This window comes from Nestor notabilis, unplaced genomic scaffold (assembly GCF_000696875.1).
Source record: "Nestor notabilis isolate BGI_N333 unplaced genomic scaffold, ASM69687v1 scaffold2234, whole genome shotgun sequence".
NCBI lineage: Eukaryota > Metazoa > Chordata > Aves > Psittaciformes > Psittacidae > Nestor > Nestor notabilis.
Window position 1 is genome coordinate 79,007 of NW_009924061.1, and position 8,047 is coordinate 87,053.

The 8,047-nt window shown below is 41.0% G+C and overlaps 1 pseudogene; it reads right to left on the reverse strand.

Annotated features, from left to right (window-relative positions):
* LOC104404094 overlaps window positions 1-6,354 on the reverse strand; it is a 19,164-nt pseudogene extending 12,810 nt beyond the window's left edge.
* Between the last annotated feature and the right edge of the window lie 1,693 nt (window positions 6,355-8,047).

The following is an 8,047-nucleotide window of genomic DNA, read 5'->3' on the forward strand; positions in this document are numbered from 1 at the left end:
CTTTTTCAGAGCAGGTGTAGATGATGTAGCAGTGGCACAGCCCGTCATCGTCTTGTTCCCACCATACTAGTATTGCTATCAGAACAATGGAAAATTTCCCTAGTCTTCAGTGTAATTTTTGTAATGGCAGATGAAAATAAAAATTATACCCCTACAAAACATATGCCACAGTCATAGCAGATCTGTTCATAGGGCTTCATTTCTTTAACTAAGATATGTTTCAGACTGATTTTCTCTGAAGAGGTTTTATATCTTAATAAATGAAATGAAGCCTAGTTAGTACTTTTTATTACACGTATGACATATTAAAATTCATTTTTGCAATGGAGAATTAAGTTACAGTCTTGCAACATATTACTCATATTATTTTGAAATATGTCCATTACCTCTTTCTTAATATTTCCATTATAAAACTGTCTCTCCACACATTGTCATCACTTACAACTAAGCTGTAACAAGCAAGGAATAATCATTAACTTATTTCAGGAAAAATAATTTACAATGAAGATTAGGTCATGTTTTGTATAACTTCATTTCTTTTATAAAAAGAAATATCTTTTTGCTGGCATAACTTTGTATTTATAAACGATGCTGTCAAACAGTAAACTGTTTGCAGGTTTACCAAGCTTCATTAGCAAGATGCGTTTATTTTGTATTTATACAATGATGTCCAATTTCCATTACTTACCCCCATGTTGGGGACAGGATTGCATTCAAACAAAGTCCTGCATCCATTTGGAACCTCAGTGACTTAAAAGTGTGATGAGTCACAATTTCCCCCAAGGACAACAGCAAAATTAGGACAGTGAAATTAGAAACCATAATCTTGCATCAGATAGAGGTTGCCCTTTACTTGAGCCAAAACTGTTGTCTCAGGAATTTTGGGGACAGATCTGGGACCCTTAGCCATCAGAAACACATAAAGATACATACACTCCTACTACAAAAATAGTTTTCAAATGGTCCCTTGTAGTTGATAAGTACATTACTTGAGAGAAGGCAGCAGGAGACCAGAGGTACACTCAATCACAGTTAACAGAGCACTGAAATTGCTCTTACACCAGAGAAGCTGGAACAGCAATCAGAGAAGGACAGACAGATTATATCCCTCCCTGCCCGTGGCTCTAGCTTAAGGGCTGGACTTTATCCTCCCAAGTGCTCTGCCGGCTATTTTGCATGAACATCAAGCTCAATGCAAGTAAGGGCCACTCTGAAAACTACGCATATTGGCTCACTTTTTTGACCTAATGCATAACACTGCTCACTGAGAGTCCCAGTATGTGACTAAAAAGGTACCATATGAAGAAGTGTTCTTTATTTGGCAGTATAGCCATAAACTGTAGCACCCCATTGGGAACACAGTACTTAAAACTAATAGAGCAAACCAACCTGCTGGGTGTTCTGGGATAAGCCGGAAGGCTTTCCCCCACACTTCTGCCAAGACCTCTGTAAGTGCATCCCACCAGCCTCAGCCTTCCCATTGGGAAGAATATGGGTATCAGCTGGGGTATTTCCAAATGAAGTCTTGCAAACAGTCTGGAAAGGCTGTACAGCAGTTAAGAGCCAGGCATTTAACAAATTTTCCAGCAGAGAACTAAAGCACACTGTGTACTCTATAGAATTTGTGCACAGCTAAGGAGTAATTTCATATTGTTTTCGCACTGAACAATTTGTTGAGACAACAGCCAAGAAAGGCTATAACCTTGCCAGATGCTTTCCTGCTGATTAAAGTTTTACATGAACAGCGAAAAGCAAAGTGTCTCAAGGTGAAATCAGTGAATAAACCATCAAAAATGTCATTTACAAACACTGCTCTTCAACAAAACAAATGTGTTAGAATTAATGCTAGAGAGATTTGCAGACACTTTGCAAATACAGACACCTATCAAAGTGGCAGTTGAGTACAGGCTTTTTCTGCAGAACATTTACTTTCATTAAAGCCTGAACTACAGGAGTACAGACATTAGACTATTTGGAACACAAAACAAACCTGACACTTTAAACACCATCATCTGAAAAATTCAGTTTACTTAGTTTTGAGAAAATCATTCAAATGAACAAATGTATTAGTCTTCTAATGAGTGGATGAAGAGGCAAAAGACAGCTCATTGTTAGGATTAAAGAGAGCAGGGACAGGTGACATTATAGTGGGGGTCTGCTACAGGCTGCCTGACCAGTAAGACCAAGGGGATAACACACTCTATAGACACGCACAGCCCCATGTTCACAAGCTGTGGTCCTCATCAGGGACTTCAACCACTCCGATGATGCCTGTTGGAGGCTAACAGAGAGGGCATAAGCAATCCAGGAGGTCCCTGGAACGCAGGGACGATAATGTCCTTCTCCAAGTGATAGAGGAGCCAATGAGGAGAGGGGCTATGCTGGACCTTGTTTGCACCAGCAGGGAGGGGCTGATGGGCAGCATGAGGCTCGAGAGCAGCCTTGGTTGCAGTGACCATGAAATGGTGGAGTTCAAGATCTTGAGGGCAGCAAGGAAGGCACACAGCAAGCTCACTGCCCTGGACTTCAGAACAGACTTCAGCCTCTTCAAGGATCTACTTGGTAGAATACCATGGGATAAAGAGGATGATCTAGAGAGAAGAGTGGCCCAAGAAAGCTGCTCAGTATTCTAGGTTCACCTCCTCCAAGCTCAGGAGCGATGCATCCTGACAAAAAAGGAAGTCAGGCAAAATTGCCAGGAGGCCTGTATGGATAAACAAAATGCTCATGGACAAACACAAACACAAAAAGGAAAGCTCCGGAGCATGGAAGCAAGGGTGGGAGGAATACAGAGAAAATACCCAAACAGCCAGAGATCAGGTTAGGAAAGCTAAAGCAGCAAGGGATGTCAAGGGCGATAAGAAAAATTTCTGCAGGTACATGGGGGTTAAAAGGAAGACAAGGGAAAATGCAGACCCTCTCTGGAAAGAAACAGGAGACCTGGTTAGCTGGGATGTGGAGAAGGCTCAGTGTCATGGTACGGAGGTACTCAACAACTTTTTTGCCTCAGTCTTAAGGCAAAGGCAGGGACTAGGAGATTGAAGAACTGCCTGCTGTAGGAGAAGATCAGGTTCAGGACCACCCAAGGAACCTGAAGGTGCACAAGTCCATGGGCCCTGAGGGAACTGGTGGACTAAGTGAGTGGCAAGGGATGTCAAGGGCGATAAGAAAAATTTCTGCAGGTACATGGGGGTTAAAAGGAAGACAAGGGAAAATGCAGACCCTCTCTGGAAAGAAACAGGAGACCTGGTTAGCTGGGATGTGGAGAAGGCTCAGTGTCATGGTACGGAGGTACTCAACAACTTTTTTGCCTCAGTCTTAAGGCAAAGGCAGGGACTAGGAGATTGAAGAACTGCCTGCTGTAGGAGAAGATCAGGTTCAGGACCACCCAAGGAACCTGAAGGTGCACAAGTCCATGGGCCCTGAGGGAACTGGTGGACTAAGTGGCTAAGCCACTGTCCATCCTATTTGAGAAGTCATGGCAGTCCAGTGAAGTTCCCACTGACTGGAAAACAGGGAATGTAAGCCCAGTTTTTGAAAAGAGAAAAAAGGAAGATCCAAGGAACTACAGGCCAGTCAGTCTCACCTCAGTGCCCCACAAGAACATGGAGCAGATCGTCCTGGAAACTGAGCTAAGGCACATGGAAAACAAGAAGGTGACTGACAACAGCCAATATGGCATCACTTAAGGGCAAACTGTGCCTAAAAAATTTGGTGGTCTTCTAGAACAGGCTGTGGCTGCCCCATCCCTGACAGCGTTCAAGGCCAGGTTGGACGGGGCTTGGAGCAACCTGGTCTAGTGGAAAGTGACCCTGCCTATTGCAGGGAGTTGGAACTAAATGCTCTTTAAGGACCCTTCCAATTCAAACCATTCTGTGATTATATGATTGTCTGGTTAAAACAGAATTAGTTTTAAATTATTTTTGTTTACAAAATCTCACTCTCTGCTCAAGGGGTGTGTGCACAAATAAGGAATACCTACATTCAGTCCTACCTCCAATATTAACACATATCCATCTGACTGACATTTTTCCTACCAGTCATAAAAATTGCAACTAGATGATTATGCCAATATAGAAATAGCCACTTTCAATATTTTCCTGCTCGGCCTGATTCTAGAAAAATACATCCAAATGCTTAGCTCTAGTGTGATAGAAGACTCACTTATTGACCATGTAAAATGTATCAATAGCCTCACTGATTATCCACATACATGAAAGGTATTATTATTATTCTTCACAAAGCAGTAGTCTAGTCCTTATGGTGAGTAACAAGGGAGAGAACAATTTCAAATGATCAAGTGTATAAACACTTGTTTTAACTTTCACTTTTAACTTTCTTTACAAAATGAACCAGATTTCAGTTTAAGGCAATTCAATTTTAAAAGTGAACAAGAATGGTTCACTGCAAGACACAAACAGTACAGAATCTCATATTTAAACAAAGTAGTACTTTAAAGCATACCAAAGACAGAAGTGAATGGATTAATTGCTGGAGCTCATTATTACTGCAAAGTTTTATCCAAAAATCTGTGAAACTGGAGGGATGTATTTTTTTTCTGATTGCATATATATATGAAAACAGAGATCTCCTCTCCTGGAATCACTGTCCTGCTTTATTGATGCTTAGTGAAACTCAGTCATAAAATTACCTGTAAATAAGGATACTGCGAAAAAGAAAAGAAAAACACCTAGCAGCTCTGCCTGTAGGAATTCCAAGATAGCGCATGGCCTCACTACACAAAAATTCTTGCACAGAAGAGCGAAGCTCAGCTCTTCCATTGCCATTCCTATGGAGAACAGAGAAACAAGGAGTAGGTCAAAAATGAAAGCAAATTTCAAAAAAAAAAAGTCCAGTTTTGATGTTCATAGATTAACTACAACTTACCTGGAGTATGAGGTCTTTACTGACCCTTTTAACTGTAGTTCCCGCCTCTCACCATGCCTGCAAAAACACCACAAGCATGTCTAACAGTACACCTCAAGCTATCAATGCATCAGCTAAATAGAATACTGAGCTGAATCAGTCACTTAAAAGTCACACCTGTTCATACATCCTCCAATCAGATGGGCTCTTCATCATCCAACTGACCTGCCCAGCTGCCAGACTGACAAAAAAGAAAATCAAGTTATTTTCTTCTATCATTCATATCATATCATTTCCAGTTACACTGGAAACAGTACACGCTACATGTAGGTTTTCTGTGATCTACACAATATAATGAGACATTTGCTCAGGTAGTCATTAAGATGTTGATCCCTAAAGCTGTATTTCCACACCCACACCAATAATGAATCAGAAAACCACAGAAAAAGAATAATAACAGTAATCCTTTGTTGTTTTCTTTCCTCTACCTTCCGGCTATGATGCACACCTACAGCTTTGTCTCTTTTGTATAATGAGCCTTTAAACTAACACAACTTGTAATTTTTTTCTTAATTGGAAATTACAAATCAAATTCTACCATTCCTCTCCATGAATAATCTTATGAAACATAACTCTTAGTAATCATGGTATTGCATGAGGCAGAGATGCTGCCCTTCTTCACTCCTCTAAGATGATAATACCTGTCATAAATCAGTTTGTTAGGCTGCAAGGGTGCTAAGCAGGCTCTGCAGCTAAGAGAGGTTAAAAAGATAATTTGCTTCTAGCATAAACAGAAGTAGAGAAACTAGACATGGTACCGTGAAAGAATATCATAGTTCTATCTGCAGCCCCTTATGAAGAACAAATCTGCAATCAAAATGTTCCTCAGTGTTCATATACTCACAGGCATATACTCTTACAGGTATTATCAAGGTGTAATTCACACAAAAACCTACATAATTTCACCTGGAAGATCGAGTGCCACAGTTACCGGATGGCCCCCATACCTACGGGCCAATGGAAGAGACACAAGTATCACTTTCCCACCACTGATGAACTGAAGAAGATCAGATGTCCCTTTGAGAGATATATCAAGATCCAAAGTTATTTTCAAGAACTTCCAGGAGAAAAAAATAATACAGATGGTACTTGCAGATGATCATATTTTCAGTGGTAATGAATATGTTTTCTCTACAGATTTCATTATTAAGAGACATCTGACAATATGTTTTAAATGTTTATTTGTTTAAAGTATATACTGATGCTTTCACAATAAATAGCATATGAATATTAAGGTATATTTTAGTACATGTATTAAAAATCTCTATTAATTAGAGAGGAGTAAAAAAATTTTAAAAAAATAGCCAGCCTTTGAAACAGCTACAAGACAAACTCTAGAATTAAAAGGTGCAGGACAGACAATTGAAAAAATGCAGCTCCTCACATTATGGACATAATTTTCCTGGATCACATCAACTGGAAAAGGATCTGTAAACATGAAAGTGTCAAGAAATGTTTTTAAAAACAATTAATCATATTATTCTTAATACCTTTTCTCTTAAATCCAATGAAAATATTTCAGAAACAATTAAAACCTGACTCTTTACCACAATGTATATTAAGCCTGTGTGCAAAGGAAGGATTATATTCTGTTTGGGATATTTGAAAAGAAAGATTGCATTCTGCAGTTAAAGAACCTGGTAGGCCATGCTAGCTCTAAGATCAAAACCATACTTAAACATAGATTCAATTAACTAATTAGAACAGTCTCAGAACAGCTTTATATTGCACTCAGTTATATGCCACCCTAAAAGATATTTATGAGACAGAAAAGTTCAGCTACCCCCACAGCTGAATGATGCAGTGCAACAGATTAAGTCACTGCGCACCAGTAACCATGGTATATACGGTCCATGTGCAACAATTATCACCAAGGAACCTAAGAAACCAGCTTGAAATGTTCTCTGAGTAAACAGCGAACAGAAGGGGGAGAGGATGCAATTCGTGCTGTAGTATAACATATGTATTCAAAAGATGTGCTTCACTCTTTCTTCAGACCTACTCTGTGCCCTGATTCATGGTAACAGAGACAAATACTGTTTTAAAGCCCTGGACTAATACTGTGTGTTTTCATATCTTTATGGACTTTTGCTTGCAACAATCTTATGCTTCCATGTAAATTATAAAATCCCAGTACCTCAGACTCACTGTTCGGTAAAAACTGTTATGTTAGTTAGCATTTCTGGACACTTGCTGCTAGCCATGTTTTCTTAATACTCGCAAGTAATTGCATCACCTGCAAAACTTTTTCTGTAATCATGTAAATTATCTTTATTATTATAGGCAATTCTGTATGCCTGCAAGCTATACTGCTTGTGCTCTTCCAATCACGTCAGGCTACCAATTTTGCATTAACACATAATTAGGACTTGCACATCTCTCCATTATGATAAATTGCTAATGAGAAGGGAAGGGAAAAGAGAGCTCCTCATGGCCAATCTAGTTTTAATTGTAAACGCGGTATTTCTGTATATAATGTCTTTACTTAGATGTCTTCCCTTAGAATCACAGAACGGTTTGGGTTGGAAGGGACCTTAAAGACCACCTAGTTCCAAACCCCCTACCACAGGCAAGGGCACCTTCCACTAGACAAGGTTGCTCAAAGCCCCGTCCAACCTGGCCTTGAACACAGCCAGGAACGTGGAATCCACAACTCTGGGCAACCTGTTCCAGTGTCTCACCACTCTCGCAGTAAAGAATTTCTTCCTAGTATCTAACTGGTTGTTGCTTTAGTAGCTGCTACAACCCATCGAACAACAGCACCAGGGCAGAGCAGGGTGTACAAAGGAAAAGCCCCTGGGCGGAGCAGGATGCTCTCGGAAGAGGAGGACTATGCGGCTCCGGCGGGGTCTCGTTCAGGTCTCGAGCAGCCCGGCAGAGCCCTGGGAAGGCGCACAGCAGGGCCGGGTGCCCAGCTCCGGCGGCCAGCCAGGGGACCCACTACCTGTTCCCCAGCTCTCGCCTTCACCAAGTCACGTAAGAAATCGGCTCGAAGCCTTCTTGTCCTCAAAACAAGCCCTCCTTTCTGATCTCTTCACAGAGACGTCAGAGGAGGCTGGTGCCTCCTCCGACTGGGAAAGACGGCCGCCCTTCCCGCCCTGGCTGCGCCGGGGCCGGGGCC